Below are 12,072 nucleotides of genomic sequence, written 5' to 3'. Positions count from 1 at the left end.
TCCCATTGTGGGTATTTTATATTGGATCTTTAACTCAAATTCTCTAGAGAGTTTTACCCCTTATAAGTTTTTCAGTGTAATCACTTAAAAAGGAAAGATGAAGCTTTACATGGTATCGATTATCTTGACTGACTTGATGACGTTTTGTTGAATAATTTGGGATAGCAGAAAGGCTTAGCCAAAAATCATTTTAACATGCTTGTTCTATTAAATTTGAAACTTTAATTCCCCCCAACCCTGAACCATAAGAATGAATAACTTCACTTCAGCTTAGTCCCAACTGCAACCCATCTAGCTTTAAGACTTTTAACAAGGCAGGTGATACCTTTTAATTTCGCAAAGCAGTTCAAATGCTGTCCTCATTTTAACTTGGTAGCAGCAGGTTAAAATACCCCTCCTCTCTGAAAAAGGCTGTGTCTAACATCAGAACAACTGAAGTATCTGGAAATCTGATGCTGATGCTAACTGTGGAGTTTAAAATTAACAAAGTCTCTAGATAATTTTATTTAATAAATGTTCATATCTGTCTGCCATTTTGTCTCCCCAATGTTGATATGTTGAAAAGTAATCACCACTGTGATGGTATTAGAGGTGGGGCCTATTTTGATTAGGTCATGAGGGCTCAAGATTTGGACACTCACCCAAGAGCTGCCCTGCCCTACTGTGTTATGTGAGGTTATAAGAAGAAGACAAGCTGTCACCAGACACCTAATCTGTCTTGATCTTGGACTTCCCATTCTCCAGAACTGAGAAATAAATTTCTGTTGTTTATAAAGCTACCTAGTTTATGATATTTTGTTACAGCATCCTGATCAGATTAAAGCTTTAGTATAACCTTATTTTGTAGTAGGCCAAACAATAAAGGCAGGATTTGTGTGGATGGGCAGCTTTGGAGGAGGCCATGGTTAGTGCTGAGGGGACCTCCCAAGGGCTGGCCTTTTAGGTTCACTGGGGTCTTCTTTTACACTGAAATCCAGAAATGTGTCTAGGAAGTGTATTTAAAATGACAGTGTTCCTTCAGTTTATTTAACTTCTGTGATCATAACATGCCAGTCAAACATATTAGAGGTAGGACACAGTTCCTTGGAGCGGACACAATCAGTCCTGTGCTTGGGCAGTGACTGGCACTGGGCTGATCACTGCAGAGGAGCCAGATGGTGATTAATGAAAGACTTAATGGAGGGATTTGAAAGAATCCTGAAGCTGGCAATTAGGGTAGAAGACTGGAGATGGCTTGGAAGAGATGGGGTGTGAGCAGTCCTATCAGTATAGGTAGGATCTGGGTAGGTGGAGGAAAGTAAGGCTTCTCTATCAAGTGATCCATCTTAACTGCCAGGAGGTACTGGTGGGTGACAAAATGGTGGGGTGGAAATTACTGTGACACATACAAGGCCCAGAGCTATTTGCCCTGGAGACATCTTGGGGAGGAGAACTAGTTGTCATTTAGTTTGTCTCCTGGAGGATCTTATATTTTGTATGAGGACATTTTCATATTTAAATGTTTTGCTTTTGAAATATCAACCTGAAAAGCTAGGGGGAGAAATGGGAGCAGACACTTTTGGAATTGACATAGATAAAACTAAATATTCAGGCCTCATTAGATTTCTTTGCATTTACTCTTTCTTTAGAGGATAGTGTAAATGAGGAACATATAGCCGAGTTCTAGGGGTTTTGTTAAAATACTTGTGATTTGCTCTACTGACTGATATTTTAAGTTATCCCAGTCAGTGAATATATTAGTAATGACCCTGAGGCTGATGGTGGGGGAAAATGTCCTTTTATAAAACCCTTGGGTAAAGCAGATGGAATCAGGGAAAAAATGAACAGATTAGGGTAGGGCCAAATAAGAAATATTGAAAAGCATGACAAATGTCATCATTTCAAAGTTTCTCAGCTGCTAAGAAGTTACTGAAATATATTAAATACTTTTCCAACCCCTGGCCGAGTTCTCTTTTGGTAAAGAGTCTTGCCGCAGTCCTTTCCTCCCTCAGAGTGGAGACCAGTTTGCACAGGGCAGAGTCTCCAGTAGGCACTCTAGACGTACATGTATGCTGAGTAAGAGGTAAGTACAGTGTGATTACCTCAGTCTTGGCAGTGATTTGAACTTGAACATAAGGCAAAAGTAATTCTCAGTTTGATTTTAAGAAAAGAAAACTGAAAATATAGCCATTCTCAGCCTTAAAGAAGAATGTAATGATGGCATTTGCAGGTAAATGGATGGAGCTGGAGGAAATCATGCTAAGTGAAGTAAGTGAATCCCAAAAAAACAAAGGCTGAATGTTTTCTCTGATATGTGGATGCTAATTCACAATAAGAAGGTGCGGGGGGCTAGGGAAAAACAGAGGTACTTTAGATTAGGCAGAGGGGAGTGAAGGGAGGGGGAGTGAGGCAGTAAGAAAGTAGAATGAATCGGATATTATTACCCTATGTACATATGTGATTACACAACTGGTGTGATTCTACATCATGTACAACCAGAAGAATTCTGTCATGTGTGACTAATTAGAACAAATAAATACCATTTGTGGACAGTAAAGATTAAAAAAAAAAAAACATTCTGTAGCTAGAATGGTGGAAATACATGAGGGCAGATGGCTGAGTCATTCCATCAATCATGCACTAGAACAGATTTTGCAATATCACTGAGAATACATTTGAAACTGTCCCAAAGAATCAGGGACATAGTAGAAGAGTTTTGTTGCAATAATATCCTCTGTGCCGTATTGACACTTTGACTCAGTGTATTTTATTTGCCCCTTGCAGCCATCCAGTGAGATATTTAGTGCAATTGTTACTTGGACCCAGAGAGACTAAGTTACTTGCCAGAAGACACATGAAAGTGACATAACTCAGAACTCTGATGGTTTCAGAAACCTTTGTTAGGTCTCCCTATGAAAATTGTAGACTTTATTCTGTCACCATTTTAGTACCTCAAACCATTGGAGTGTGGATTCAGGGGTGCTGTGGAGTGAATGTACCCTCCCAGATTGATGTGTTGAAACCTACGTCCCAGTGTGATGGATTTGCATGTGGTGCCTTTGGAAGGTAATTAGGCTATGAAGATAGAGCCCTCATAAAGTTAGTGCCACTGTGAGAAGAGTCAGGAGAGCTTTCTCTCTCCCTCTCATTCTCAGTCTGGAGCTTGTTCTTTACTCTCGACCATGTGAGAAGATGGCCATCTACAAGAAGAGAGCCCTTATCAGACATTGAATCTACTGGTGTCCTTATCTTGGACTTCTCAGTGTCCTGAACTGAGAGAAATAAATGTTTGTTTTAAAAGCTACCCAGTCTTTTTTTTTTTTTTTTTAATGCAATTTCATCTAAGACAAAGAATATGGGAAGCATTAGTCCTTTTCCCAGTACTTTAGCACATGAGCTCTAGCGGTTAAAAATATACCAGATTGAACTTTGAAGAGGAAGAGTTGTCACAAAAATGCAGTTAAGGGTGTTCTTAGAACGAGGGAGGTGTGTGTATAGTGGCAGTGGCTAAGCATCTGTCTGACACTCAGGTCTGTTCTAAACACCAGCACCCAGAGACACCAGTTTCTCCTCTACTTCCTTTCCTTTCAGCTTCCAACATCAGCAAATTGTTTTGATGTTTACTTTATGGGATCCATTTAAGTAATAAAACATGGTGAGTTTGGTATTCACTCTCACTGGGCTTATTCAGAGCACAGTCCCGATAGCTCTGAATTATGGAGAGGTATATTTGCAATGGCAAAAAGCCAAATCAAGACAAGATGTCATAATTTTGTGGCCATTGGTTTTGATTTCCATACTCAATCCTATCCTTTCTACTCTTTTGAACCAACCCTTCTGTGAGTGCTGAACATCCTCGAATTCTTTGTGAGTAGTTATTGTTGGTGGGACAGGTATTAACATTTTAGAATGGTGAGGACCAAAACCAAGGACATCCACAATTGTGCCCAACAATATGTAGCAGTGACAGAGGTGTCAATCCGTTTTCCAGCCCAAGTTGCCATTGACCTTAATTTAACCTTAACAGCTTATACAGTTCAAGACCCAGGGCAGTATTACCACTAGAGTCTGGCAGTGTGGAAGCTCTGCTTGACTGTAGACTTGATTGTGTTCTCAACTCTGGCTCTAGATTAGCCACCTTGGCCAGATACATTTCCCTGCTTTGTTGCTGGAATACTTGAAGAACCTATCCTAGATTTCTTAGACAAGCATTTTAAAATTAACCCAGGCATTACTGTAATTCAAAAATGGCAGCATATGTGCTAATTTTGCATTAGCAGAGATGATTTATCTGATCCAGTTCTTTCACCCTCATGCTTTGGAAAGTAGGATCCTGAAGGGGTCTAAAGACAGCCTTGGGAGACCAAAGCCAAAGAAGGATTTGAGGCAGTCCAGAAGTGAAAAGGGTATTTAACTGGGGAAATGGAGAAGGAGAAGAGAAAGGGAGACAAGTTTTCTACCTCCTGAGTTTTGCCTGAGTCAGACTAGAGAGGCTGAGGCCCCAAGCTCACAGCATTGACAGTCTTTTTGAGTGTCCAGGCTGTGCATTTTCCTAAATTAATTCAGTACTAGGTACTCATAACTAACTTATAGGTCTAGTTATTTAACAATAATAACTAGATTGAGGTTAGAGGAGGGTATGATGCTGTAAAAGAACCCCCATCTGCTTTAAGCCCCTGTTGCAAACCCAATAGCAAGGTCATCCGAAACCCCCAATATGTTGGAAAGACAGAAACAAAATCCAGAGAGAGAAACAGACTCAAATTACTCCCTACAGCCTTACCAGCATATCCTCAAGAGCTCCAGCCTGAGGGAGTCATCTTTCCCAGTGTTGCCCTTTCTTGGGTCATTAGAAGACATTTATTGGTCTTTTGTTGAGTCCTGGGACACGCAGATCTGTCCTGACTAGTTTCTTGTCAGTTCTGCCTGGGGGCTCCCCAGTCTCCCTGTTGTGATCATCCTGTGGTTTCTTAGACTGCTCCTCCCAGACCTGCTGATCACTAGGCATGGGTATGGGCCTCGCCTGACCCCTCTCACCTCTCCAGCACAACTGAGACAAGAAGGCAGAGTTGAACAAGGTTTTACCCAACACTTGGGGATGCCATCCAGTCATTGTGGGACATAAAAGAATGTTAGAGCTAGGCACTGCTGCCCCTGGTTCACTGGCTGCTACTTTTCACTCCGCCTCAAGGCCAGACTTCCTAGCCAACAGGCCTAGGTTAGATGAAGTGAAAACCCCTCCCACCCAACACCTCCCGTCCCTTTTCTCTCTTTCTTCTCCTTCTCTCCCCTCCAGCCTATAGTCTCTGCAGAGGTTCCCCTGTTCTCCATGAAGACTGGCCTCAGGTCTGAAGGATCAACATCTCAGCCTGAAGCCTCCATGCTGGGATGGCTCCCTGGTTTCAGGCTCCCACTGAAATGGATAGGCATTTACCTTAGATCTGCTTGACCAAACTGTGTTCCAAACTGTTTCCCAGGACGAGGGGAGAATCTTCCAAAGGAAAAAGAAAATCCAGCGCACATAAGAATATAGAAAATGCTTCTGATTCCCCAAGTGCTTTCTTAATGCTTTCATTTTGTTTCATGCATGCCATTTTAATGGGCACCTAGGAAAGGATTTTGCCCTCCCCCTTTTTACTCATCTTTTCACCTTTCCCACCCGAGAAAGCCTAATATGAATAACCAGAGTAAGATAGTCACAATGTTCAAATTAGGTCTCTGGTCTCTTGCGTAAATCAGCCTTTGCAATCTTGAGATATTAGGTGGCGTTGATGTTTGCAATCTCATTTTTCAATACTTGGTTTCTCACTGCATTTAATACAGCAAAGCTGCATAAAGTTTTCACTGGCCAACCACATGACAGCATTAGCCACCAGAGAATTTTGATCCCAGTCTGGAAGATCCTATTAACAGGTCAGCTTAATTAGCTGTAGATGACCTGAATTCAGGATTAAAATTTTCATTGCAATTGTAATCGACATTGATTAACTACCTCACCCTTGATGCGCAAGGTCATAAGTACAGCGAAGAGTCAATTTCATGTCTAATTCCTCTTCATAGACCTGGCACTGCTGTTTACTTAGCTTGGAGCTGGAGACTTTTTTAAGGGCTGCATTATTAGCTATGGTCCAGGAGATGGCACTGTGCTTTTCATTTTGGGACTGCTCTGAATTTTCACACTGCTGACTCCCATAAGCTGCTGTATAGAATAAGGGGTGCATTGTGAATTTCATGATGTAATGTGTTCATTGGCCCGCTATATCAAAACATTAACAAAAATCAAATTTGAATTATAGTAAGGTGGTTGCATAAATTCATAAAGTTACTTATTTTTATCAAATAGTGAATGCTATATGGTACTGGATATTCAGGAGGTAAAATAGAAATATAAAGAGCCATCATCACTTAAAATCTATACGTGGACTTGAAGAACTAATAAAAATGAAATAAAAGAGAAGTATGTGTCAAATGAATCAGGAGTTAGGAGAAAAGAGTGATTACTGTGGTCTGACATCAGCAAGATTTCTGAGCTGCAGTTGGCATTTAAGAGGATTGGTAGGGACTCCTTCACAGAAGATGGTGAACTAAGGGTATTCATTTTTCTCTTCTCTCCTTGGATCCTATTAAAATAATAGCAAACAATCACAAAAGGATAAATCAAACAGCAAAAAGAGAATAGAGCATTAGGAAATGAGACTGGTGAGCTTTGAAAAGAGATGAGGGAATTATAGAAAGGATTTTTTATGAAAGAGCATATACTGATGTTATGGGGTGAATTCTCTGCTGATTCATATGTTGAGGTCCTCACCCCCAGGACTTCAGAATGTGATTTTATTTGTAGATGGAGTCTTCAAAATAGTAATGAAGTTAAAATGAGGTCATTGAGGGGTGAACCCTAGCATGATTATTGTCGTTGAAAGGAGACTAGGACACACATGTTCAGAGGGAAGGCCATGTTAAGACACAGGCAGAAAGCAGAAATTTGTAAACTGAGGAGATAAGTGTTGAGAAGAAATTGCTTATACCTTGATCTCAGATGATGATGACAACTCCTCCTCCTCTCCCTCTTCCTCCTCCCTCTTTCCTTTTTTCTTCTTTTTTTGGTACCAGGGATTGAACCCAGGGACACTCAACCACTAAGCCACATCCCCAGTCCTTTTAAATTTTATTTTGAGACAGGGCCTCACTAAGTTACCGAGGCTGACTTTGAACTTGAGATCTTCCTGCCTCAGCCTCCTGAGTTGCTGGGATTTCAGGTGTGCACCCCTCTGCCCGGCAATCTCAGACTTCTAACTTCCAGAATTGTGAGAAAATAAGTGTCTGTACTTTAGGCCACCCCATCTGTGGTACTTCATTATAGCAGCCCTAGCAGACGAATGCAGAGGATATTCTAGGCTCTGGCTAGGGAACACCAGGTGCAGTAAAGAGTAGGTGTCTACTACTTATTTTGGGAAATTCCCAGTTATTATTGCTTCAAGTATTTCCTCTGTTCCTTTATCTTTTTCTTATGTGTATGTTATATCTACTTGAATTGTCCTACAGTTCTTCAATATTTTGTCTTTTTCGCTCTTTTTTTCTTTGAATTTCCATTTGGGAAGTTTTATGTTCTACATTTAGGCCTCTGATCCATTTTGAGTTAATTATAGTGAAAAATCTCTCTGATGAGTGTGCTGGTTTGGTCTTCTAGCATTTTGCTTGAGTAAGAGTGGTGAAGGTCGACACCCTTGCCTTGTACCCAGTCTTAGGAGGAGGAAGACTTCATTCTTTCACCATTGAGCATAATGCTAGCTGTAATTTCTTGCAGATACTCTTTATTACATTGAGGAGAGACCAATTTCTATTATTCTGAGACTTTTTATAAAAAATGAGCATTGAATCATTTCAAAGGCTTTTTCTGCAACAATTGTTCTAATCGGATGATTTTTAAAATTAGCCTTTACTATGACTGATTACATTGCTTTTCAGATTTTTTTTTTTTTTTTAGTGCTGGGGAGCGAACCCAGGGCCTTGTGCTTGCAAGGCAAGCAGTCTACCAACTGAGCTATCTCCCCAGCCCGCTTTTCAGCTATTGAACTAGTCTTGCGTTCCTGGAATAAACCCCAGTGGGTCATGGTTTATATTTCATTTTATAGCGCTGAATTTTATTTGCTAATTTTTAAAATGAATTTTTTGTATTTATATTCATGAAGGATATTGATCTGTAGTTTTTTGAGGGGGATCTGTTTTTATGTCAGAATAATATAATCTTCAAAAATGAATTGGGAGTCAAATGTTGTGACTCATGGCTCATGACTGTAATCCCAGCTATTTGGGAGGTCAAGACAGAAGGATGGCCAGTTTGTCATCAGAGTAAATTGGTGAGACTGTTGTCTCAAAACAAAATAAAATAAAAATGGTGGTGGATGTAACTCAGTGGTTTGCCTAGAATGTACGAAGCCCTGGGTTCAAACCTCAGTATTAAAAAAAGAAAAATATTTTTTATGTTTTGTTAGAGATTATGTAGAATTGATGCTAATTTTTATTTAAACATTAGGTCAAATCTCTAGTGAAACAATTTGGGCCTATAGTTTTTTTTTTTTAGTTTTAAATTTGCAGTTTCAATTTTCTTAATATTATAGGGTTATTCAAATTATCTGTTTCATATGAGGTGATGTATGGTAGTTTGCATTTCTTAAGATTTTGAGTCTTTAATCTAAATTTGATCTACTTGTCAAATTTTTGTACATATAATTGTTTTTATTATTCTCTTATTATTCTTTAATGTAGATTCTATAGGGATAGACTGCTTCATTCCTGATATTGACAAATTGTGTCTTCTTTTTCTCTGTATAATTTCAATTCTTTTAAGTTTGTTGAGGTTTGGCTTATGTCATTCCTAAAACACATTTTTATTGGATATAGAATTCTTGATTTACAGTTCTTTCCTTTTTATACTGAAAAGTATTTTGCTACTTCCTTCTGGCTTCCATGCTTTCTGATGAGAAATCTGTCTTTTTTTTTTTTTTCCCCTACAAGTAAGTTGTCATTTTTCTCTGGCTACATTTAAAATGTTTTACTTTTTATTTAGTTTTAAGATATTTAATTGTGATGTGAGATGGCATGGATTCTTTTTGTTTGTTTGTTTTTTTGGTTTATCATGTTTTGGGGTTGCTTAGTTTCTTGAATTTGTAGGTCTTTGTCTCTTGTCAAATTTGGGAATTTTCCAGCCATATTTTAAAAAAATTTGTTTTCAGGCTTGCCATCTTTTCTGTCTCCTGAAACTCTGAACAAATTAATATAGTTGTTTTTTTTTAATAATCCCACAGGCCCTTGAGACTCTGTTCATTCTCTTCAATCTATTTTCTCTGTATTTTTCATATTGAGTAATTTGCAATTGTATCTTTCAATTCACTGCTTCCCCCCTATGTTTCCTCCTCTTCCTATTCACTGAGATTTTTGTTTCAGTTATTATATTTTTCAGTTCTAAAATTTCCACTTGGTTCTTCTTTATAACTTCTATTTCCTATTTTTATTTGTTTCAAGCAGATTTGTGATTACTTTTTAAAGCATTTTTGTCCTGGCTGCTTTAAAATCTTTATAAGATCATTCTAACATCTCTCTCATCTCAGAGTTGATATCTATTGTCTTTTTTTCATATAGTTTGAAAATTTCCCTTTTCTTTATATAATAAGTGATTTTAAAAATTGGAACCTGGACATTTTCATATTATATGGTATTTGGATCTTAAATCTTGTTTCAAAAGATGATTTAAAGTGACACTTCTTTGGCAGGGGAGAAACCAGCCTGTTTTTATTGCTAAGCAAGGGTGGATGTCCATGGCCCCCCTCAATCTATGTTGACATCTGTGAGGAAGAGACCTGGAGGCTCCTTACTGCTGATTGTTTCCTTGTGTGGGTCTCCACTGACACTGTGGTAGGGGTGGTCTTATTCTTGCTGGAGTGAAAGTCTTGACTCTCCAACAGGCCTCCTTGGACACCACCCTATCTGGGAGTGGAATGGGCATTTCATTACTGCTGGGAAGGAGTAGAAGTCCAGGTGCCCCATGTGGTGTCCACTGATACCATGAAGGGTGATGTGTTTGTTATTTGCCAACAGGGATAAATTTTGTGCTCCTAATTTGGCATTCTCTTATACCACCCCCTTAGGTGTTGGAGGTCCTCATTAAAAACTTATGAGGGTGGGAGCCCATCGACTTTTGCTATGTGAATGATGGTAGGGCCACAGATTTTTCTGTGGTATTTGTTTGGAGTAGAGAAATTGTTAAAGTTTCTGTCATGATCAGCTGATCCTTTATCTAGAGAGAGAGGCTCTTGGGGGGCTTATTTTGTAGTACATGCCCATTGATGTTTCAAAGTGCTGGGTTTATAGCTCTGTTTAGGATGTGAGGCAAAATGAAATTCCAGGGAATTCATACTATGTTCTTTGTGTTCCATGTTCCCTAGTCCATCTGACTTCTTCCTTCTGCTTTTCAGAATCATCTTATATTTGATTTATATGTAGTATTCAGGGTTTTAAATTCATATTTAGCAAGAAAATAGGGAAAAGTATATCTACCACTAATTGTTTTAAAATATTTTATGTATTTTATTTTTAAACTCCATACTATCTTCTGAATGTTTACCCCGGTGCCCCAAATTCTTACATTGAGTCACCAAGGTAATGGCATTAGGAGGTAGTTTGGGAGGTGACTGGTCATAACGGCAGAACCCTCATGAATGAGATTAATGTCCTTAGAAAGAGGCCTTAGAGAGTCACTTTGCTCCTTCCACCAAGTGAGAAGGCAGTGAGAAGGAATCATCTATGAGAGAATGGGCTCTCACCAAACATGGAATCCACCAGCACTTCTATAATGGACTTCACATCTTCCAGAACTGTGAGAAATAATTTTCTGTTGTTTTTAAGTCATTCAGTTTATAATAATTTGTTATAGCAGCACAAATGGACTAAGACAATTTGCATTGTCCTCGATTCCTTACTTTCCCTCCTTCTCCATGCTAAGTCCTCTTGTATCTTTGAAACATTTTCAAATGCTTTCCTCTCATTTTCACTTCATAAGCCTAGGTCAACTCACCGTCTTCATAGTTTACTACAGGATCCTCCTGATCCGTCTCCCTGGTCCCATTTTTGCCCCCACAACTCATTTTCTGCATTATGGTCAGGGTAAACTTTTTAAAACATAAATCAATCCTTGTACTACCCTGATTAAGAACCTCTAAAGGCTAGGGATATAGCTCAGTTGGTAGAGTGCTTGCCCCACAAGTACAAGGCCCTGGGTTCAAATCCCTGGCACCACAAAAAAAAAAGAAACCTCTAAAATAGGTTTTCCTCACACTTTGAATAAAATATGAACTCTTTATCATAGTCCATTAAACCTTCATAGGATCTACCCCCAATTTCTGCTATGGCATCTCTTCCACTCCTCCCCTAAGTAACATTCCCATCACACTTGCCTCATTTTTCTCTTGAGTACTTCAATCTTATACTTGCTTCAGGGCCTTTGCACTTGAAGTTGCAGAGCCTAGACTATTCTCTTCCCAGATCACATGAGGTTACTTCCAGTCATATGGATGAAACAGCTTACATATCACCTGCTTTACCTAAGTACCTTTTTTTTAAAAAATCAATATCCTGTTTAACTTTCTTTAAAGTCTTCATCTCTAATATTTTCTGGCACAGTTATTGTTTACTAGCCATTAGCTATTTTTTTTCTCTCTCTGAGTCACAAACTCCATGAGATTAAGATTCAAAGATGATGAATCAAGGGCACTGAAGAGCACCCTACTTCCTTTGGGCAGCTATAACAAATTACTATAAACAAGGGATTTGTAATTGCCTGTGTTGTTTATTGGGATACACTGGGAAAAGTTTCTAAATAATCTTACTAAATAGATGGGTCTAATAAACTCCTAATGAGCTAATTATATACAAAGATCTACATTTGAGTGCAAGACAGTATTTTACATTTGACACACCCTTAAATCTGGACACTGACTTTTGTTGTGGATACCTTTGTGATTTTTTGTAGAGGAGGGAACTGAGACTTGGAAAGATTCATTCAGCACTTCTCCCAAGTTAATGAGTTCAATTCCACCA

The sequence above is a fragment of the Sciurus carolinensis genome, chromosome 4, assembly GCF_902686445.1.
Source record: "Sciurus carolinensis chromosome 4, mSciCar1.2, whole genome shotgun sequence".
Classification (NCBI taxonomy): domain Eukaryota; kingdom Metazoa; phylum Chordata; class Mammalia; order Rodentia; family Sciuridae; genus Sciurus; species Sciurus carolinensis.
Note: the sequence above shows the minus strand (reverse complement) of the source record.